The sequence below is a fragment of the Brassica napus genome, chromosome A2, assembly GCF_020379485.1.
Source record: "Brassica napus cultivar Da-Ae chromosome A2, Da-Ae, whole genome shotgun sequence".
NCBI classification, from domain to species: Eukaryota; Viridiplantae; Streptophyta; class Magnoliopsida; order Brassicales; family Brassicaceae; genus Brassica; species Brassica napus.
Window position 1 is genome coordinate 17,799,728 of NC_063435.1, and position 24,976 is coordinate 17,824,703.

General features: G+C 39.7%; 2 long non-coding RNA genes across 2 annotated transcripts; one reads left to right on the forward strand and one right to left on the reverse strand.

Annotated features, from left to right (window-relative positions):
- Positions 1-636: 636 nt before the first annotated feature.
- On the reverse strand, positions 637-3,443 carry LOC106391099. Its single transcript, XR_001278425.3, has 5 exons — positions 3,075-3,443; positions 2,438-2,656; positions 1,677-1,852; positions 1,066-1,200; positions 637-983 (listed from the first exon to the last, which is right to left on the reverse strand). It is a non-coding gene; the product is annotated as an uncharacterized LOC106391099 (long non-coding RNA).
- On the forward strand, positions 2,628-9,809 carry LOC125587686. The gene is made up of 3 exons (XR_007323979.1): positions 2,628-2,931; positions 3,052-3,108; positions 5,162-9,809. It is a non-coding gene; the product is annotated as an uncharacterized LOC125587686 (long non-coding RNA).
- The last annotated feature ends 15,167 nt before the right edge of the window (positions 9,810-24,976 follow it).

The following is a 24,976-nucleotide window of genomic DNA, read 5'->3' on the forward strand; positions in this document are numbered from 1 at the left end:
GAGAAGTTACAGATCTGCCAAAACTCAAGAACAAGGAAGAAGTCACGACAGAGAAAGTGCTTTGTCGTCGCTGAAGAAATGGAAAAGAGAAATTTGAAATTTCAGAAAGGAAAAATTAGCGCCTCCCGAGTGCGACAGATACAGAATTAGGGTTTAAGGTATATTGATAATTTTATGGAATCCTAATTTTATTAGTTATCCCGATTTTTAGTTTGGGTCGCCTTTAGTTACGAGTGAAATTGGGATCATTAATATAATGTAATACGAGTGTTCCCACTTTCTTTTATTATAGTTTACATTGTTTTTGTGAATTTTTTTGTTGATAATGTTTAGTTCTGGACATCTGGGTCGGGTCGGGTTTGAGTCGGATTTTGTCGGATCCGCAAATTCCGGGTCCAATAAATTTAGAACCATATTGACAGTTATAAATTTCGGGTCAGGTCTTGTTGGGTCCAGGTCAGTTTGCGTCTACAATACCAGTACCCGTAAAATATCCATATTTTCGGTATTTTTCGGAAACAAGTTGGTTCGAGAACAGAAGAAAAATCAGTTCTAAAACTTGAAGTTCAGTAAAACAAAATCAGTTCTTAGGTACCTGTTCTGGAGCTCCTTTTGCTTACTCAGTGCCAGGCTCCATTACTATCAATATAAGTGAACTGGATTGAATCGGAGGTAGTGAATCTCTCTAATACAAACTCTTGCCTCTTTAGAGTAAGCAAGTTTTCCAACCATATAGCAGCATCAAAAGCATCTTGATTCTCTGCTCTTTAAGTTCTAGCAGCAGCTAAGAGTAACATATCTTTTTTTCAACATGAAACAGACCTTAAAACCAACTAAAACAATACCAATATAACCTAGAAAATTAAAAGAAAATAGAATAAATCAAATTCCCTGAAGGAAAAATGAAACTTTGGATAAGATCAACTCCAATATCTCCATAGCTGTGTGGGCGTGACTTTCCCGTCTCAGCTTTGCTCAAATCACTGTAATAATTTTTGGCATGATCCATTGGTCAAGGTGGAGAAATGACAGCAATGAAAAAACTGGAGAGCAGGAAATACGTACCAGAAGAAGTGGAAGAGAAAGCTAGGAAGACATCAGTGATGTGTGTTGTGGGAACCAAAATTCACACCGTCGATTTTAATAAATAAAAACGGAGGAAAACCAAGTAAACCTAATTTCCCTGAAGGTCTGAATTCTCTGTATAATCACGTAAACAGATAGATGGCAAGATGAAAGTAAATAGTCGCTCGGAGGCGTTTTATTGATATGAAAGTATGAGTACAGGATTTCACCGGGAGGAGTAGAGATATGTAACAAAAATAGAATGAAAATAAAAGCAAAACATCCTAGGTTTGGCCTCGCCTGTCTTACCACCTAAGTTCTAAGAGCATCATTATCCCTATAACCTCATATGGATTTCTTAATGATTTGTTTAATAATAAAAGTTAGATAAGAAATTTAGTTAAGAAACCCATAGATTTTATGTTCCATTGATAGTTTCTTAATTAAGGTTTTTTTAAAAATATATTAAACATTGTTTTATTAAATTTTAAATTTTTATTTTAAATAAAACATAGTAAAAGATAAGAATTTAAACATAGATTTAAAAAAAAATAAAGATTAAAACAAAAATAAACAAAGATTAGAAAAGAGGACCAAACCACACTTCTCACCTATGTCATCAGCACTCTTCTTCTCACCACTTTTCACCACAAGATACACAACCCGTGACTCGTCTTCTCACCTCTGTCATCAGCACAACACACTTCTCACCTCTGTCATCAGCACAACACACTTCTCACCTCTGTCGTTCTCACCCAAGTCTGTGCCTCGTCTTGTGTCATGTTTCCTGCTTAGAAAAGAAGACCAAGCCACACGTTTTTAACTTAACAGAACAACTACAAGATAACTCCATTACACCTTTTTAACTTAACAGAACAGGCCACACGTTTTCAACTTAAATACGGTAACTCCATTACACAACAACATCACACAAGAAACTTAAACTTAAATGAAAACAGAGCTTAAACACTTAAAACAGAACACCAACAAGAGATTTAAAACAGAACAACTACAAGATAACTCCATTACACCTTTTTAACTTAACAGAACAGGCCACACGTTTTCAACTTAAATACGGTAACTCCATTACACAACAACATCACACAAGAAACTTAAACTTAAATAAAAACAGAGCTTAAACACTTAAAACAGAACACCAACAAGAGATTTAAAACAGAAGAAGATCGTGTGTGATTTAATTGGCTTTACTCTTTGTGAGTTGACATGTATCTAATTTATTCATCACAACCATATTCACTAACCACAACCTAACTCATTTATTAATCATCTCTATCAACAACTATCCACACAAGGCAATAAGGAAAAAAGCAAGAAAAATATAATCAAGTTAAGAGCAGTGCAGTAATCGTACGGTCACCAACGTTCGTCACTTTATCCTTCAACTCAATGCCTCTAGCAACGGTGACACCATCTTCAGTCACTTTATCCCTCCAGGCGAGACATCAACCCATTCAAAACAAAGGTTGAACAAATCAGTCAATTATATTGATAAGCTACATTAAAAAAAATCGACTTGCATAAATTTCTTTGCCTATCGAATACTTGCCAACATCTTGCTTCAACATTAAATCTGCATCAACATACAGATATTACATGAGTGATAATTTCAGACACAGAAGCTAGCTTTTGTCACAAATGTATGCTTCCGTTCTCGTGATCATAATAAGTTTCAGAACTGACATTATATACTGACGACTTCTCATCCCCTAGATTACTAAACCTGACACGAATGACCAAGAGCCAACATAGAACTAGTCAAGCTAGAGTTCTCTCAATAACAATCCAAAGACATCAACAATCCATTACACAATCAATTAATCTCCTTATGTTAGTTACCAAGTCAAGGTTCATCTTTCTTTCCTTTTCACTACAATCTCTCTCTCTCTCTCTCTCTCTCTCTCTCTCTCTCTCTCTCTCTCTCTGCGATAGTTAAAAGAGAGTTTGTGTTTTTTTTTTTTATTACAGTGCTCAGAGGGATTTATGCATACCAGGATGCGACGTCGCGTGGAATCTATGATTCAGGTAAAACACACACCAAGCCTGATTTATCTTGTCCTTTCTTTTCAACTGCTGAAAGAGGTTTCACTACGTTCTAGAGCCAACATAGAACTAGTCAAGCTCAGATCTTCCACAAACGGAAACCAATTGATCTCCTCATCTCTCGACCTTTTATTCCTCAAATCTTTCAATGAGAAACTGCTCAAACAGATGGAGACAATGCTCTCTTATGATCCGAACACGAGTTTAGCTAACTCTCTAGTGATCTTCTCTTTAGCCTCACAATCAAGACCTTCAAACAATTGATTGCCATCGTCGGAAAAAACAAAGAGAAGACGACACGACAAAAAGAAAAGGGAGAGAAAAGAAAAAAAAAATTATAGTTGAGGTTTGCCCACATGCTGACACGTGCGCTTTTCCTTTGGCTAAGGATCGGTTACGAAAATCACGGTTTAAGAATCGATTATTAGAATTTCATTTTCTTTTGATTTAATTAAATCATGTAATTTGCTGAAAAACCCACTTAAAGATCTTCTGCAATAATGATGCTCTAAGTTCTCTAAGCTAGCAGAAGTTCGTTCACTAAGTCTAAAATCGGATCCCTTTTTCTTCTGCTTCAGCTCTCCTTATATGGTTGCTCTAGGTCGGTGGCTCATTTATCCATTTGCCTTTGGGAGTGCTACGGCGAGCATCCTTTGTCTATATTGGGCGACGTGGTCGTCCGGATCAGTGGTGCCGTCATACGCCTTTATGCTGGGGAAGGAGAACTTCCTGGGCATCACGATCAAGGTGATCTCATCCGTGAAGGGAGTGTCGGTGTAGGAGTCGGGATTGCTCTTCCGGATGGGGGGAGCTACCCCCAGGAGCCTCTCTACCATTGACTGCATGGCATCGAGCCTCTCGGAGAACATCTGATGAAGGTGAGCGATCTTAGGAGACTCAGCTCTCACTGCTCCGTCTGCTGATTCTTTATCAGGTTTGGGCTCCGATTCGCTGTCTTCCACGTCGTAGGTCTGAGTATCCTTGGCCTTTTCGCGCGTTAATGCGTCTCCTCCTGGCGCCATAGTTGGGAGATTCGCGCCTGTCCCGGAGTTAGGTGTCTCCAAAGTTGGCATAGGGCGAACTTCACTACCTTCGATTCAATCCAGTTCACTTATATTGATAGTAATGGAGACTGGCACTGAGTATGCAAAAGGAGCTCCAGAATAGGTACCTAAGAACTGATTTTGTTTTACTGAACTTCAAGTTTTAGAACTGATTTTTCTTCTCTTTTCGAACCAACCCGTTTTCGAAAAATACCCAAAAATATGGATATTTTACGGGTACTGGAAGTGTAGACCCAAACTGACCCGGACCCAACAAGACCTGACCCAAAAATTATAAGTGTCAATATGGTTCTAAATTTATTGGACCCGGAATCTTCAGATCCGACAAAACCCGACTCAAACTCGATCCAACCCAGTTGTCCAGAACTAAACGTTATCAACAAAAAAATTCACAAAAACAATGTAAAATTTAATAAAAGAAAGAGGGAACACTCGTATTACATTATATTAATGATCCCAATTTCACTCGTAACTAAAAGCGACCCAAACTAAAACTCGGGATTATTAATAAAATTAGGATTCCATAAAATTATCAATATACCTCAAACCCTAATTCTGTATTTGTCGCACTCGGGAGGCGCTAATTTTTCCTTTCTGAAAATTCAAATTTCCCTTTTCCATTTCTTCAGCGACGACAAAGCAGTTTCTCTGTCGTGACTTCGTCCTTGTTCTCGAGTTTTGGCATATCTGTATCTTCTCTGTTTTGGACCTCGACTTCTCCGCTTTCCGACGGTATGTTCACCCATTTGATCGATGTATCATGGTTTCTCTTCAGATTTGACTTCAGGGTATCGTGACGACTTTGGACGACTCCATGAAGACTTCATGAAGACTTACGGAAGACAGCACATTTCGTGAAGTCTTCCGTAAGTCTTGCGGAAGTCGTCTGAACTCGTCATAAAGTATTTTGAAGTTGTCATGAAGTCTTCTCATGTTTGTGTCTGAGGTGTTTGGTTTTCAATGTTTTGCAGGCTTTAAAATGGATTTACCAAAATTTCATGTGAGGTTGTTCATCTTAGGGGAAGAGCCATCGGCAATGAAAAGCATTGGGCATCATACCGATGACGCGAAGTTGCTTCCTGCTCTAAAGGCTGCTCTTAACGAAGATGAATGGGAGCAGCTGAAGAATTCAAAGTTGGGAGTGTTCATCAAGTTTTGGTAGTTGAAATTTGAATGGGCGTCTAGGCTGGTTCATTATATGTTATGTTACCAGCTGGATATCAAGAAGAAGTATGAGCTCTGGTGTCTTTTTGGTCCACAGCTGGCGAGGTTTTCCCTGATTGAGTTCAAGCACATCACTGGTCTAAACTGCGAATATATCAAGAACCTGGATAATTCTACTGTAGAGGTGACAGATGAGTTGGCTCGTTTCTGGGAGTTGATGGGTTTGAATATTGATGCTGGTCCAAGTAGCTTGCAAATAATAGCAACATGTAAGAAATTTGGAGAGTGGTCTCAGGATGACCGCATTCGCCTGGGCTACCTAGCCATCTACACAGGATACATTGAAGGGAAGAAGAACTCATCGCCTACACGGGCGATGCCTGCAAGGCTAGTGATGAATTTACATGAATTTGAGACGTACCCATGGGGGAGATTGCTTTTAAGTGGTTGATGGACTCTGTGAAGTGCAAAGATTTGACAAGCAATTGTTATACCATAGATGGGTTTGTTCAAGTTCTCCAAGTTTGGATCTACGTTGCTCTACCCGACTTTGCTGCATCCTTTGGGAAGCCCATACGAAACAGACCGACTCCCCCTTTGCTGGCTTACAATGGACAAAGAGGAATAAAATGTGGCAGAGGGTCTCAACACACAGTATCATCAATAGTATAGCGGGATGATCGACTACCGCGAACTCGACGATTTTTATATATTAACGTATAACAAATTACTAAGTACTATAAAATAAGTAGTACTCCAGATATTTAAAACGATAAAATGGTCATAAGCAGTCATATACATTTAAGTAAAACCAACTGAACGAGCATGTCTGTTGCGTTTGTGTAACTTAAACAAGTATGTCCATTTATGTTAAAATTCCGAGAATCCTCGTTATATTAGTTATACTAGTATAACATGTATTAGTGTTACTAGTTGTATCAGTATGACAACACCGAAACATGATTGGTATGTTACAAGTAAAAACATGAGAATACTTCATGACGACTTTGGAACACTTCATGACGACTTTGGACGACTCTCGGAAGACTTACGGAAGACTTCACGAAACGTGCTGTCTTCCTTAAGTCTTCTTAAAGTCTTCCTGAAGTCTTCTTAAAGTCTTCACGAAACGTGTTGTACTTGTTTTGTCTGTTTCAATGATGATTAGGAATGATGATGTTGTTTAAGTTTGTACTGTATGATGTTGTTTTAAGTTTGTACTCTAGACTATGTGTTTCAAAAATTAAGCTATTTTCCCTTCTCTTATTTATATACCTTTTATATAAATAAATTAGTTGTTATAAAAAGTTTTAATATATCAATTTAGTGTTTTCGTTGATGAAAAAATCGTTTTACTATATCTTCAATAATAGTTTTCCAATAACATATATGATGTTATATCGTTTTAAAATCGGTTTTCAATAATATATATGATAAAGAAAATATTTATAAAACTTAAAGGGAAATTTTTTTTTTATATATGATGTTATTTCATAAAAAGGAAAGTTTAAAAAATAATCTTAATATTAATGTAAAGAATTAATCTTGCTTTTTAGAATAATCGGTTATGTTTTAATGAAATTGTACCTATAACAATTTAATCATATCATTATTTTACAATTTAACTTTTATATATTAACATATAACAAATTACTAAGTACTTTAAAATAAATAGTACTCCAGATATTTAAAACGATAGAAATGTCATAAGCAGTCATATACATTTAAGTAAGAGCAACTGAACGAGCATGTCCGTTGCGTTTGTGTAACTTAAACAAGTATGTCCGTTTATGTTAAAATTCCTAGAATCCTCGTTATACTAGTATAACATGTATTAGTGTTACTAGTTGTACCAGTATGACAACACCGAAACATGATTGGTATGTTACAAGTAAAAACATGAGAAGACTTCATGATGACTTTGGAAGACTGCATGATGACTCTGGACGACTCTCGGAAGACTTACAAAAGACTTCACGAAACGTGCTGTCTTCCTGAAGTCTTCATGAAGTCGTCCCAAGTCATCACGATGTTACTTTTATATAAATTACTTAAATCTTAATATATTTCGATATCTTTCAATTTAAAATAGAAGTATCAATATTTAAAAATTCTAATAAAATCTGATGAAAAAGATTACATAAGACCTTAATTATCAAAAAAATTGAACATAAATAATAGTGAAATGAAAAAACAATCAAAATGACCAAATTGGTGTGTGTTTTTATAGAGTTCTGAAAAAACAATATTTACTTATATGTGGCCGGCGAGTACCAGTCTGGTTGCCTATATAAGCGTCCATAAATTGTTCTCCCTACATGTCGATTTCGTGTCCTGGGTGCAACCGACACATTATCCCTTATCCCTTTACTCTTTTTCTACTCTTCCTCACATAGACCTTCATTGGCTTCTGAAGGAGCTTATCACCGACACGGAATAGATCAATGAGCGTGTTTCGGATTTCGATTCTCAGAGCAAAGTCTTCATCCGGCCTAAACCAATTCTTGTTGAACTGTATGAATTGAAACAAACATTTTCATACAAGAGTACGGAGATCTATATAATCTGGTATTAGGAATAGGGTCTGAGATAAACTCACCATTCCAAGGTCTTTCTTTTTCAGCCTTTGAGGTGCCATGATACCACTCAAATTACCCTAAAGAGTGTTACTCATCAAAAGAGGTCGAGTTATAGTACTAAGGGATCGAATCCACAAGGAGCTAGGAAACCGATTAGATCTAAACAATTTATAATAAACTACGCTAATAGAGTATAAAGCAGTGAAATAGCAATTAAATAAACAAAGCAGTAAACAAGTTGAACAAGTCAATTTTTCAACTTGGCAAGGGTTGTTCGATGGAAGGATGGTTGCTAGATCTAGGGTTTTTATTCAGGTGTTGGAGATTATAATTCCTATAGGTACCTATTTGTTGCATGCATGATATGTTAGAGCTCAACCGCTTAACTCAGTGATCAGCTGTCGCATGTTTCACTGGTTAACTCGCTAGATCTCGTGTCTCAACGGTTAGTATCTTGATCACGAAAGAGTGTCGACCGATGGTCCTATTGGGACATCAACCGATACACCTTTACCTACGTCGACCGATAGTCAGTTGAGGACATCGATCGACGGGTTCTAGCCAGGCCTATGCGCGAGATGATTTGCCCTATTAGGATGCTAAATTGGCGGTTAGCCATCTCTAGCAATCCTAATATGATAGATATATGTCAGGATGGGATAACAAGGATGCTTGTGTATGCAATCCTATGATCAATATTCTAGTTAATTACTCTAGAACAAGAAATAAGTATAGATCTATCATGAATATCACAACAGGACAGATCTATAGTTTGGGGCTAATCCCACAAACCTATCTGAACCCTGGATCTAACAGGTGGATCTACTCAGACATGAAAACAGAAATCATAGATGAATAGATAGAAAAACTGAAATGAAATAGATAAAATAAAACCAAAGGAGTTCCAGGAGGACTCTGATAGGAGTTCCTCCCTTCTCTCCTAACAAAACTATGAATCCAAGAAAGTGTGTAAAAAGTGTAGCCGTCAACAATGGCTTAGAAATAACAAAAATAGGGTTTCTGGTCGTCTAAGGGCATTCTGGTAATTTTTGGTTACTTATGGGTTTCACGCAGTCATAAAATATACTAGGCACACGATCTGGGATCTCCATCGATCGACGTACAGAGTGCTGCATTGATCGACGTGGCTTCCTGTTCTCGGCAGCTTCCTCTCGCGAGGCAGACTGACCACTCTTCAGTAAAACGGGAATAACTTCTGCTACAGAATGCTGATTGACCTGCGACCGGTGGCATTGGAAAGCTAACTCAAAGATATATCTTGTGTCAAAATATGGGCTAAATCTAACGGTAGGAAGATCTTCATCCATAGCTAAACATCTGACACGTCTGTGCAACTCTGCACCTCCAAAGGCTCCAAAAGACTCCAAAATCACCATATTTCTCCTAAACGTCCCTGAACCTGTAAATACTCTAAATAGACTTCAAAATATAATAATTTTATCTTAAAATACTTTAAAACACTTATAGACCATGATTAAAAATGGGTAAAATATATGGTCTATCAACTCCCCCAGACTTACCCTTTTGTTTGTCCTCAGGCAAAACCAATAGGCAGTCTCTCTGAAAGAGGTTTGAAAACAGCAGGGACTCAAAAAAATATTTTAAAAACTCAGTCATCATCTTTCTAGTAGTCCAAACCAAATCATAGACATCCTAACTTTAGAAGCACATTATACAATATCTTAGTATAGCAACTGATATACCTTGGATTTGACCCATTTTCATCCATCGTATATAAGTATTTTACTATATATAGATATATGTTTTCTACTCTTCTAGGTATGTTTTAAGGTTCAGGTGCATTTCGGAGTAAAGCTATGACTTTGGAGCATTTTGGAGCTTAAAGGACATTTCACCGAGCTGACCACGTAGAGGTCGACGAGAGGAAGAACAATCGATCGATGCGCATCAGTGCTGACGATCAATACCAGGAGATGCCTCGACAGATGAAGATTAATATCGATCAATGTACACAAGTACCATCGATCGATGTCGAGACACCAGACACACGACATTTTGGATTCAGCAGACTTAAAACCAAAGGCCAAGCCAAATTACCAAAATGCCCTGACGAGTTTTTAACCTAGTAGATAATATACTGCCTAAGTGTTTTGACGGCAGAGAGAGCGTTTTGGTAGAGAGCTTTTTGTTACAAGTTTTGGAGAGAAGATCACTTGTGATTGGAACTCCTTGTTATCATTTCTTTTCATCTATACTATGAGTTTCCATTTCTTTATTGTTATGAATTGCTTTGCTATGTCTGAGTAGTTCAATTATTAGATCCAGGATTCAGATAGGTTTGTGGGATTAGCCCCAAACTATAGATCTGCCTTGTTGTGATATTCAAGATAGATTTGTATTCATTGCTTGTTTTAGCCTTTCTAACTAGAACTTGATCATAGGATTGCATACTCAAGCACCCTTGTTATCCCATCCTGACATCTATCTATCATATTAGGACTGCTAGAGAGGGCTAACCGCCAATTTAGTATCTTAGTAGGGCATATCATACTCACGCATAGGCCTGGGTAGAACCCGTCGATCGATGTCCTCAACTGACAATCGATCGACGTTGGCAAAGGTGTATCGGTCGACGTCTTAATAAACCATCGATCGACACTCTCTCGTTGTCGACATACTAACCGTTGAGACACGAGATCTAGTCTATTAACCAGTGAGACATGTGACAGCTGATCACTGAGTTAAGCGATTGAGCTCTAATATATCATGCATGCAACAAATAGGCATCTATAGGTATTATAATCTCCAACACCTGAATAGTGGCCCTGCATCTAATATCATTTTCAACCAAGTTACGTTTACTAGTTACTTCGCTTGTTACTATTGTTATTTCATTTAAACATTTACAAACCCTTAGAATTAATAAACTCTAGATTTAATTGTTCCCTAGCTCCTTGTGGATTCGCTCCTTGTGGATTCGCTCCTTGTGGATTCGATCCCTAAGTACTACATCTGAACCTCTTTTGATGAGTGTAACACTCCTTAGGATAATTTGAGTGGTATCAAATTTGGCGTCGTTGCCGGGGAGCTTTGATCACCATTAGATTTAGTTTTATTGATTTTTTATCTTTTCTCTACCCCCTTTCTAATAATCTTTTTCTTGTCTTTTCAGGTACATGCCCAGCGGTACCAGAAGCAACAAGGAGAAAGACTTGCTGTTCTCAGACGATCCTGCTCATTTGGAACGCACCATCCGTAGAGATCAACATTCCACATCGCTCGACGCAACAACTTCGTCGTCGAACGATACGCACAACAAACCGTCGACCAACACCAGACCGTCATTGTCGATCGATCCTAATCGTTCGACAACGATCGATACTACACCGCGTACGTCGATCGATACCGTGTCATCAAAAATGGTAAATATTATAATTCTAACACAGGACGAGAACGGAAACCTGTATGACCAGGCCGGTTATCTGCGTAATGCAACAGCTCAGAAAATAGATGCTCAGGGGACTGTAATCCCTGATGCTGATGCTACAGGAGCTGCTCAACCTGTAGACGAGGACGCTAGATCGAAACCACTGGCCGACTACAATCGCCCAGATGAGTACTATTCCAACAAATCAGCTATTCGACTTCCGGAGATCCAGAAGCAGAATTTCGAGCTGAAGCCTCAGTACTACACTCCCGTGTTGCAGATACCCTACTCTGGGTTACCGCACGAGCATCCTATGGACCATTCGGAACGGTTCGAGGATCTAATGCTATTCGGATGGAAGGAGTCCCCGAAGATTACCTGCCGTGCTAGCTCTTCAGATACACGCTGAATGGAGAAGCGATGCACTGGCTTAGGCATCAACCCACAGGATCTTTAACTTCCTGGACCGACATCAAGAATGCTTTCTTACGAATCTTCTTCGATGAGGCGCGCGTTGAAGAACTTCGAAACAAAATCTCCACATTCTCGCAGGAGGCAGGAGAGTCCTTCAAAGATGTGTGGATTAGATTTAGGTTCCTCCAGCGAGACTGTCCACACCACGGATTTAACGAAGTGCAGCTGTAAAGCACTTTCTTCCGAGGTCTCGCCTTACAGTATCAAATGGCTCTTGATACGACGAGTGAAGGAAACTTCACCACTAGGAATCTATTGGAAGCTGTGAGACTTATCGAAAACCTTGCTAACAACAGCAGCACCAAAAACACTGACTCTGAACGGAAGAAGTCTGTAACCTCTATCGGAAAGGAACAGATGGACGAAGTAAGAGCTAAGTTAGATGTGGTGCACGAGCTTCTTAGGAAGAAAGTCTGTTCAGCTGAAGGAGAAGTAGCAGATACGGAAGGAGAAAAAAATGTGAACTACATCGGAGGTACCGGATTCCAGAAATTTGGAAACCAGGGCGGAAACAGAAACTTCTTTGGAAATGGTAGAAGAAGTAACCAAAGTTCACAATTTCAAAAACCCTTCAACAACAGCAAGAGCTACTCAAACTCTTATTACCAGAATCCACCACCCCAGACTCAAGAAAGCAAGATCGAAGAGATGCTTGATCGAGTACTGTTGGGACAACAACAAATCACCTTGGATTTCAACGGTAAAATAGACTCCGCCTACAACAATATGAATACCAAAATCGAGACCTTAGGGACTCAGGTGAGAAATCTTGAAACGCAAGTAATTCAGACGGGCGAGACTATAAAGAGGCAAGAAGCTTTCGCTAGAGAGGCAGGAGCTGATAAAGGAAAACACCATGTAAATGCAATCATAGATGATGATTTCTGGCAAGTGGTGAGAAATGAAAAGCTTGAGGAAGGAGACTTCAAAATCGAAAGCTCCATGAGTCTCGGCGGATCCCAATGGTGTCGACCGATGTCGATGAACTCGCATCGATCGACAAACCATGATGAAGATCGATGGACGTATTACTCTAGACATCGATCGACGTCGTCCGCTGAATCGACTGATTGCAATGCGGTTCGAATTCTAACTCATGAAGAATTCACAGCTAAGCATCCTCACCCACCTCCCCTTTCTAAGATAAAATCGATCGATCGGTTGAGCCAACCATCGATCGATAGAGTGAGTTCAACGTCAATCGACATAACCCACCTCCTATCGATCGACGGGCACCTCTGACATACCGTGTACGGTTACCCTCAATCGATAATGATTACATCAACGCACTCAGACCACCACCTAAACCATTAGCTAACCCACCTGAACCAAAACCCAACCCTTTAATTAGTTCACCAGAACCAGTTCAAGAAAATCAGGAAACTGAAGGGAGAAGGTTAAGGAGAAGAAAGGAGAAAATTCCTAAGAACCTTAAGAGTGAAGCTAACGATAAGGAGATGGATGGTTTCACTAAAAGAGTCCTCAGAATCCCAATCGAAAAACCTTTTGATGAAGCTTATTTCACACACCGGTTGTGGATGTTCTTCAGAGAAACAAAGGTAACTGAGGAGGACATTAGGAGAATGTTTCATCAAGCAAGAGAGTAGATGAAACACAGGATCACATTGACAAAGAAGAGTGATCCTGGGAAGTTCGCAATACCATGCGTAGTCAAAGGTGTTGAATTTCCCCATTCAATGTGTGACACTGGAGCATCAGTTAGTATCCTCCCTAGGATAATGGCAGACCAGCTTGGTTTGACCATTGAACATTCAACAGAATCCTTCACCTTCGTGGATCTTTCAGAGAAACGATCAGGAGGAATCATAAGAGATCTGGAGGTACAGATTGGTAATGCCCTTGTCCCTGTAGATTTTCATGTCCTAGACATCGAGCTTAACTGGAACTCTTCACTTCTGCTTGGAAGATCTTTCCTAGATACAGTAGGAGCTGTATGTCACATGAACAAAAACAAATTGTGTCTGACGCTCATAGATCCCAACATCCACTACGACCCCATCCGACCTAAGCGAAAGGTCATTAATTTTGTGGATTACGGGAAAGAACTTGGCTTCATTGACGCATGCCATTGTGGAGCAGAGTACGAATCGGAGTACGAAACTGAGCACTCCACATCGATCGACACCCCAACCTTTCCATCGATCGATTCCAATGAGTCAACGGTGACCGATGACCGCAACAACACATCACTCGACGTAAAGCACCAAATTGACCATTTCGCTCCACCTAATCATTGTTACCAAAACTTTGCCTTCCAACCTCCAAGCAAGAGAGGACATGATGATTATTCCGTAGGCAGTTAGGCAAACAATGGTTTCCATGAAAGTTTTGCAGTTGACACTGTAATTACTTCATCTAACGAGGTAGATACAGAGGAATACGATGAGGATTATTGGAAAGAACGTGCAATAGAAATTTTTTGTAAGATGAAAGATTCGAAACACATGAGTTCACCAACCCGTTTCCAACATCGTACGATGCTGTGCACTCCACATTGGTCGATACCCACCCTCGACCCTCGTCCAGCAAGACAACCGCTCACATCGATCGACAGTCACACAGGAACATCGATCGATATTCGCGCCGCAGCGAAAATTGAGGAGCAGGAGAATATTCTCTCTCCAACTAGGTTTAGATATACCTATATAAATCGTTTTGCACCCCCGAAACCACCTACACACACATTAGAGCAGACACACAAGCAAAAAAGATGAACACTCTTCCTTCTACATCAACAGAAAAATACATAGAGAGCAATCATCTCAAGAACACAAGTTCTGCAGAAATTACTCTGCCATCGATCGATGCAACTGTATCTACATCGATTGATACTACTCTAAACCCTAATCTTTCTATTTCTAAATTGAATGATTATGCAAAAATTGGTTACGGTTTTCTAACACCTGATGAATTTGGTATTTTCAGGGACACAGATGGCAACGCACGTGCAATGGATGGAAGGATCTTACAAGTATCCAGAGAGGACATAGCAGATATCCTTCAAGTAGCCAATGGACCTGACAACCTATTCTCACAGCAACGTGGCACTCCAGACGTCATTCAAACAGATCCTAACAACCACGTAGGAGTCACCACAACATAAATCAATCCAGATCTATCACGCCAACCAAAAGGGCAAGCATCGATCGACGGAACAACCGAGATATCGATCGACAAGGTAACACCAACGTCAATCGATAGGGATGAACCGACGTCAATCGATAGACGTTATGAATTTGGGAACCACGCTTTTGACATGTACGGAGCCTTAAAGTTCACTTGGGAACAAAGGGACGAGTATGGAGTCTACAGAGATGAGTGTGGACACGCACGAGGCGTAGCTGGTGAGATGATACCTGTCACAAAGGACGACATCAGGAAATTACTGGAAAGAGAATCTCTCTTTGAAGAGAGCCACATCTGTCGTCCAGAACATGCCACTTCCTTCACACTCACAAGACTGGCACCAGAACTCTTCACCAAAGATGAAATCAATGAGATGGTGTTTGGTATTTGTGGAGCTCAGGAGAAACTGGGAGAGGAGCTCAAATCATTAGTAGAAGATACACATCAACCTTTAGATAGAGGCTACAATGAGCTTTTCAGAAGTATGGCAGAAATGAGAATAGAAATTGAGAGTTTACGTCAGCAACTTGAGAAGGAAGCCATGACCTCAACATCGATCGACGCACCACATGCACCATCGATCGACGTCAGTCTTCCTACAGCCCAAATCCCTGCAGAACCGCAATGATCAGCACAACACAAAGATGAATGGGAAGTCTCATACATCGACACAAGGATAAACGACGTGTATTACCCTCTCAACAACAACGTGGACTGGCTAAGCACTAAAATCGAGCTACTACAGCAAGATCTGGACACCATTCGCAAGAAGGACCAACAACCAGCCACATCGATCGACATGTGTACATTCACATCGCTCGACGCTAAGGTCTCAGCCATGAACGAGAGGCTGAGGACTTACGAGGACATGCATGACCGCTTTATATCACTAGTCATGACAGATTTAAAAAAATTGTCTAATCAATTACTTCATGCTCAAAAGGATATTGATAACATTACTAATCAAAATTTTTTGCAGGCAAAATCAGCATCGATCGATAGGCTACGAGGGCCTTGGATAGATAGCAAGAAACCTGTGGAGTTACTTCCTTACACAGCAGCAGAGGTTGACAAGATCACATCCAAGATCTATGATACCGCTCAAATTACTCTAAGGAGTGTTACTCTCATCAAAAGAGGTTCAGATGTAGTACTTAGGGATCGAATCCACAAGGAGGTAGGGAACAATTAAATATAGTGTTTATTAATTCTAAAGGTTGTAAGTGTTTAAATAAAATAGCAATAGTAACAAGCGAGTAAATAATAAATGTAACTTGGTTGGAAATGATATTAGATGCAGGACCACTATTCAGGTGTTGGAGATTATAATTCCTATAGGTACCTATTTGTTGCATGCATGATATGTTAGAGCTCAACCGCTTAACTCAGTGATCAGCTGTCGCATGTACCACTGGTAAACAGACTAGATCTCGTGTCCCAATGGTTAGTATGCCGACAACGAGAGAGTGTCGATCGATGGTCTATTAAGACGTCGACCGATACACCTTTGCCAACGTCGATCGATAGTCAGTTGAGGACATCGATCGACGGGTTCTAGCCGGGCCTATGCGCGAGTTTGATATGCCCTATTAAGATACTAAATTGGCGGTTAGCCCACTCTAGCAGTCCTAATATGATAGATAGATGTCAGGATGAGATAACAAGGGTGCTTGAGTATGCAATCCTATGATCAAGTTCTAGTTAGCAAGGCTAAAACAAGCAATGAATACAAATCTATCATGAATATCACAACAAGGCAGATCTATAATTTGGGGCTAATCCCACAAACCTATCTGAACCCTGGATCTAATAGTTGAACTACTCAGACATAACAAAGCAATTCATAACAATAAAGGAATAGAAACTCATAATATAGATGAAAAGAAATGGAAACAAGGAGTTCCAGTCACAAGTGATCTTCTCTCCCAAATGAAACTTGTAACATAACTAGGTCTAGAAAAAGCTTTGTTCTTTTTGCCGTCAAAACACTTAGGCAATATATATTCTACTAGGTTAAAAACTCGTCAGGGCATTTTGGTAATTTGGCTTGGCCTTGGTTTTTAAGTCTGCTGAATCCAAAATGTCGCGTCTGGTGTCTCGATATCGATCGATGGTACTTGTGTACATCGATCGATATTAATCTTCATCTGTCGAGGCATCTCTTGATATCGATCGTCAGCACTGATGTGCATCGATCGATTGTTCTTCCTCTCGTCGACCTCTACGTGGTCAGCTCGGGTGAAATGTCCTTTAAGCTCCAAAATGCTCCAAAGTCATAACTTTACTCCGAAATGCACCTGAACCTGAAAACATACCTAGAAGAGTAGAAAACATAGATATATATATATATAATAAAATACTTATATACCATGGATAAAAATGGGTCAAATCCAAGGTATATCAATCTACACTGCTATAGACACAATGGAGGAACGATTTGACAAACGCTGCGTTGACATCTACTTTCCATTCGACAACAAAATCAGTGGACTGTACAGCCATGCAGAATGGCTACAGAAAGAAGTCAAACCCATTCAGAGGCAACTCGCAGCTCAACACCAGATATCAGCATCGATCGACATTAGCTAGCAAACAAATAGGCATCTATAGGTATTATAATCTCCAACACCTGAATAGTGGCCCTGCATCTAATATCATTTCCAACCAAGTTACGTTTACTAGTTACTTCGCTTGTTACTATTGCTATTTTATTTAAACATTTACAAACCCTTAGAATTAATAAACACTAGATTTAATTGTTCCCTAGCTCCTTGTGGATTCGATCCCTAAGTACTACATCTGAACCTCTTTTGATGAGAGTAACACTCCTTAGGGTAATTTGAGTGGTATCAGCAACCAAATTCACCTAGTCAACAACTCAACAGATCCTGTCTGACAATCCCCTCTACTAACCTCATTTCTTGCATAAAATAAAAGTACAGACTTTACCTTGGGAGTATCGATAAAGGAACACATGGACTCAACTCAAGCAAGTAGGTAGTTTCATCTGATTCCTTTCTTCTCCCTACTCTCTTCTCTGAATCTCTTTATTAGTTTCAATCCCAATGAATTTCGATGTTGATTAGACATCTAGTTCATCTTATTGACATGATGCTCTTTTCTTTCTTTTTTTTTTTTTTTTTTTTTTTTTTCTTTGGACAAAGTGTAGCGAATAATGGGGTCATAGGAGACACTCCTACCCCTCGTTTCCACAATGTGTGATCATTCCCTTCAGACTTAGAATAATGGGGTCACAGGGGACACTCCTACCCAGCTGCCTCTTCCAGGAAATCATTTCAATCTTTTCTTTATATCTTTGAGATGCCGAAGAGAGAGAAGGAAGGGAAGCAGTAACACATATGAGCGTTTACCTTTCAGACTTGCAGGAGGATTCCGATCCCTTGTATACCAAGCCCCAAGACAAGCAAATCATGTCAAATTAGGTTGGAGGTCAGCTTTGGTTCCTTCAAACACTCTCAGTAAGTGCAAACATAGTTGAAAGGTTGATCCACTTTAGTATCTCTAGTAATTCTGCAGTCAATATATCTAAGACTGGTCTAAAGAGTGGTTAGATGACAAGTAATAAATCGAAATAGATCATCATCTCCTTCTTGACTCAAAATTTTTTTAAAAAAAATATTTTAAATAAGACTCATAAAGGTAGATAAACATTAGTAACTCCCCCAGACTTAAATTACACTGTCCCCAGTGTAACACAGTCGGTGGTAAGGTGAAAATCATAAAGCAGAAGTACGAAATTTAACAAGTAAGAACGATATACCTGACCAGAATGGATGTCGATCGATGTAAACGTGTTGTCATCGGTCGTGGCAGATGAAGCAATGTCGATCGATATCGACTTGTTCTCGTCGGTCGATATCATGGCAATCGTTTACTTGGGTCCCTATTCTATACATCTAACTAAAACCTAATATTAATATAACCTCCCCCAGACTTAAATAACATTGTGACCAATGTTATTCAGCCTAAGATCGGTGCGAGAATAAATCATAAGAACAATATTTAACAAGGAAGAACAATATACCTAACTTTAATGTGAATATTGACCAACACAGTTAAGTGGCGATCGATACCCTTGATACTCTGTCGATCGATGTTAGCTAGCCATCGTCGATTTCTATGGAAACTCGTCTTCCTCGGATCTTTTGCTTGTACCTAACATAAATAAAACACTAAAAGTCTAAAAGTTAGTAATATATAACTAATAAAACCAATTAACTAATAATAATTTTATTTTTTTTACCTGAAATCATTAGAAAACAAGAAAAATCAGTAATAAATGAAAATTAAACCATATTTAAAACAAACCTAACAGTGGGTTGCCTCCCACTCAGCGCTTATTTTTAGTCATTAGCTTGACTTCTGGAGATCTGATTAAGTCCGCATAAGAATGAGAACTTGCTCCAAACCAAGTCTCAATGTCTACTCTTTGAAGCTTTATCATTCTTGTGTGAAAGCCTCCTCCATATACCCTTCTCCTTTGTCTATCATTTCAGCAATAAGGAGTGCTATAAGTTTTGCAAATGGCTGTGAAAAGCATCTGCTGCGCACTCTGGGTTTTCTGACACTATCTGAGAAGTAAGGAGTCAATGGTAATTGAGAACCTCATTTGGTTCGTTTCCGCTTCTTCCAATTTCTCCCTTTCTTTCCCACAGACTTGTGTAATCTCACTCCGGATTTCCTGGCATCATCTGAGAAGTGAGAAATTAATGATAACTGAGAACCTCCATTGATTCTTTTTCTCTTCTTCCAGTTCCTCCACTTCTTTCCCCCAGACTTGTCTGATCGCGTGGTGGTGCCTCAATCAAAAAGATGTTGACACACTTCAAACTCATTCTGCTCTGATACGCGAAGGGTGTCGATCGATGGTATCTGATCGGTATCGATCGATGATGAAGTGTTAGTGTCGATCAATTCCGATTTGCTGATGTTATTCGATGGTGCTTCTACTGGGCCTTCATCTACTTCATCTCTAAATCGCAGCCCTCTCTGAGAAGCTTCTACATGATGTTTCTCATTTAATACCTCAATGTAAGAACTCAGATACACACCTTTATCTGGTGGGATAGGAGATTCAATTTCAAACACTGCACATGGAACCATAATCTTCACAGGATCATGTATCATCTTCACTCTTTTGCAAATCCCAACAGCTTCTTCTGCGCATATAGGTGGTCTTAGATGTTCGGGGACATCAATGTGTGATGTCTTAGACATGTGCAATATCTCCTTAATCGGTCCTGGTTCAATTGGGTATCCAGATAGTTCATCCAACCATGAGTATCGATCGATACAATTGGGCGGGCGTCGATCGATGCAGTCGGGTGTATGATGATTCATGATGTGTGGCGACTGTCGATCGATGGCGTAGGGTGGGTGTTGATCGATTATGCAGGGAGTGTATCGATCGATCTCATCAGGTTGATGTCAATCGATGTCGTCAGCCTTTGGTGAAATTTTCAGACCTCTTCCCAAGGTGTGCTGATCATCAAACCTCTGCTTTGGGTTCTGGTCTAATTCCCCAAGTCATTCCTCCAGCTCCAAGAAGTCTCCCATAGTTACTTATTCACTCGAATCCAAATCTCCAAGCTGTTGTCCATCCTCTAACTCCAAGAATTCTTCTAGTTCCAAGAAATCTTCCATGGTGATTTCTTTTTCTACTTTTTGGTCAGGATAACATTTTGATACATCGATGCTCTTCAGTGTTGAGTCTGCAATGTTCTGAGGACAACTCGATTTTTCAGGGATTTCGAGTGGTATCGATCGACAACAGGAGTTTGTGTCGATCGATGTTTGAAGGTTGGGGTCGATCGATGTTGAAAAGCTGGTATCGATCGATGTTACGGTTGGGATGTCGATCGATGTTGAGGTCGGAGTGTTGATCGGTTCTGAGCTCATGTCACTAATATCGACTTCTTCTATTCTGCTCAGCTCTCCAGGCACATGTGGTTCATCATCTTCCACCATATATTCCATCATAGATCTCATCTCGATCTCTAGATTTGCTGCAGCATCATAGAGAAATTTGTTGAGGAAGGCGTATCCGATGTCATTCCAGGTAGTGAGAGATCCTAGTGGCAACTTCCTGAACCAATATGCTGCTTCTCCAGTAAGAGAGTATGAGAATAATTTGCATAAATAGTAGTCTTCAGAGACTCCATTGCATTTGATAGTCGATGCCAGATCTACAAATGTCTCTAGGTGGCTAGTTGGATCTTCATAAGGAAAACCATGGAAAGAATGCTGACCCACAAGAAAGATATATGCAGGGTGCAGCTCAAGGACAGTATTCTGAAGTGCTGAACGACGCAATGCAGACCTTTTAGTATAGGCATCCTCAGGACTATAATACTCTCTAATTGCCTTCGGTCGTCCAGTCCTAACATACACAGTGGTAGCATCAGGGATTGTAGAAGGTATCGATCGATGACAAATATCTGTATCGATCATTTCTGAAGTGCGGATATCGATCGATTCTGAGTTACTATTGTCGATCGATGCTGAAGTCGGATCTTTTGTATCAGCTTCTTCTACTTTGCTCTGCTCTCCTTATACATGATATTCATCATCCTCAACTGTATCATGGTTGACCAGTTTTCCTCTGTTCAGTTCGTCCTTCTGCTTACTCTCATCTGCATGGTAAACCTGAATGTCTGGCCGCTTGACATGAGTTGTCGGTGTTCCAATATCTCCATTCTACTCGCTGTAGATGAAGTCAAGAATCTGACTCATACTAATCATTATTCCTTTCTCCCGATCTTTAATCATCTTGTCAAGCCTTTTACTTCGAGTTGCTACAGCCTCGCTGAAAAATTTGCCTATAAAGGCTTCTTTGATATCTTCCCAGCAGGTTAGAGATCTTGGTTGCAGCTTACTGAACCAACTAAAAGCATTTCTAGATAAACAATAGGGGAAGATCTTGCAGATAATGTGGTCTGCAGATATTTCATTGTGCTTGTTTGCTGAGGCTAACTCTTCAAGTCTCTTGATAAGATCTTTGGGATCCTCATGAGGAAGACCGTAAAATGGATCCTCACTTCCCCAATAATACCATTGACTTGTCAGATTAAAGGTATTCGTGTTTCGATGAACAATGTCACAATGAACAGTGTTCAGATGAACAGTATCGCGATGAACAGTGTTCGGGTGAACAGTGTTTGGGTGAACAGTGTCGAGCGACAGAATATGAGCATTGTCGATCGACGGAAGATGAATAGTGTCGACCGACACGGGATGAACAGTGTCGAACGACGGGATATGAATAGTGTCGACCGACACGGGATGAACAGTATCGATCGACGGGATATGAATAGTGTCGACCGACACGGGATGAATAGTGTTGATCGACGGGATATGAATAGTGTCGACCATCACGGGATGAACAGTGTCGACCGACACATGATGAACAGTATCGATCGACGGTAGGTGAATAGTGTCGCGATGAATAGTATCGCGATGAACAATACTAGGATGAATAGTATTATGATGAACAGTACCTGGATGAACAGTACCTCGATGAATAGTACCTCAATGAACAGTGTTGTTTGACGATTTGTTGGCTTTGTCGATCACCGCTGCTTGTCGTTTATCGATCGACGTCGGATGAATGGTGTCGATCGATTGATGGTGTATGCTGTCGATCGATGCTGCTTGGAGGGTGTCGATCGATACTTCCCTCTTAGACTTACGGATCGTGCATAGACCAGCAGGCTCCTTCCTTGAAGGACCTAGAAATCCTCTCTTCATTGCTCTGGTACTGATATGTATGTACCTGAAATAGAAGAAAAAAATTTATGAGTTTTTTTTTTCCGAACAATAATAAAACTTAAACTTAATCTAACTAAAAAGATCTAATGGCGATCAAAGCTCCCCGGCAACGACACCAAATTCGATACCATACAAATTACCCTAAAGAGTGTTACTCTCATCAAAAGAGGTCGAGTTATAGTACTTAGGGATCGAATCCACAAGGAGCTAGGGAACCGATTAGATCTAAACAATTTATAATAAACTAGGCTAATAGATTATAAAGTAGTGAAATAGCAATTAAATAAACAAAGCTGTAAACAAGTTGAACAAGTCAATTGTTCAACTTGGCAAGGGTTGTTCGATGGAAGGATGGTTGCTAGATCTAGGGTTTCTATTCAGGTGTTGGAGATTATAATTCTTATAGGTACCTATTTGTTGCATGCATGATATGTTAGAGCTTAACCGCTTAACTCAGGGATCAGCTGTCGCATGTTTCACTGGTTAACTCGCTAGATCTCATGTCTCAACGGTTAGTATCGTGATCACGAAAGTGTGTCGACCGATGGTCCTATTGGGACATCGACCGATAGTCAGTTGAAGACATCGATCGATGGGTTCTAGCCAGGCCTATGCGCGAGATGATTTTCCCTATTAGGATGCTAAATTGGCGGTTAGCCCTCTCTAGCAATCCTAATATGATAGATAGATGTCAGGATGGGATAACAAGGATGCTTGTGTATGCAATCCTATGATCAATATTCTAGTTAATTACTCTAGAACAAGCAATAAGTATAGATCTATCATGAATATAACAACAAGGCAGATCTATAGTTTGGGGCTAATCTCACAAACCTATTTGAGCCCTGGATCTAACAGGTAGATCTACTCAGACATGAAAACAGAAATCATAGATGAATAGATAGAAAAACTGAAATGAAATAGATAAAATAAAACCAAAAGAGTTCCAGGAGGACTCTGATAGGAGTTCCTCCCTTCTCTCCTAACAAAACTATGAATCCAAAAAAGTGTGTAAAAAGCGTAGCCGTCAACAATGGCTTAGAAATAACATAAATAGGGTTTCTTGTCGTCCAAGGGCATTCTGGTAATTTGTGGTTACTTCTGGGCTTCACACAGTCATAAAATATACAAGGCTCACGATCTGGGATCTTCATCGATCAACGTGCAGAATGCTGCATCGATCGACGTGGCTTCCTCTTCTCGGCAGCTTCCTCTCGCGAAGCAGACTGACCAATCTTCAGTAAAACGGGCATACCTTCTGCTACAGGATGCTGATTGACCTAAGACTGGTGGCATTGGAAAGCTAACTCAAAGATATATCATGTGTCAAAATATGGGCTCAATCTAACGGTCTGAAGATTTCCATCCATAGCTAAACATCTGACGCGTCTGTGCAACTCTGCACCTCCAAAGGCTCCAAAAGACTCCAAAATCACCATATTTCTCCTAAACGTCCCTAAACCTGTAAATACTCTAAATAGACTCTAAAACATAATAATTGTATATTAAAATACTTTAAAACACTTATAGACCATGATTAAAAATTGGTAAAATATATGGTCTATCATGCCACTTTTATGAACCATTTAATGAAAAAGAGAACAAACACACCACAGTCATAATCATTCTTCTGTTGCGGAACCTGCTTGCGCAAAAAAATATCATAAGATGAATGATCTTTTTCTTGGGAGGTTATATTGTCTAGGTAGAAGAAACCGTTCTAACGAAATTACTTCAATCATGGGACTAAGAAGGTAAAAGTCTAACCTCTATATCAACATTGTTGATCCTATGCGGGAAATTTTCCCATATTTGTTTCGAGACTGGTAAATCCAGGGAGTAATCACCTTGTTTCAGATAGTTCCATTCATATTCTAGAAACATGCAACAAGTTTACATAGCGTCTAGTGAAATTGATATCTATCTGCATTTTCAAACCATATGCATAGAACGCTAAGGGAGTGAAAAGATAACATAACGCGAAAAAGGCAAAATTCCTGGTGTCTCATCTTTTGACATTTTCAACAATTCTTCTTCTCGAATGAAATCTTAATGAATCGAGGTGAAGTATAGTCAATCCGGATTCATCTTCCTTATCATGGATGCAAATTATTACTAGGCTCGAGTGCAAACTGAAACATGGTACAAGAATCAAAATTTCTATAGAAATCTTATCATACATAAGAATATCTCTATCAGAAAGTAAAAAGACTTACTCTCCATAT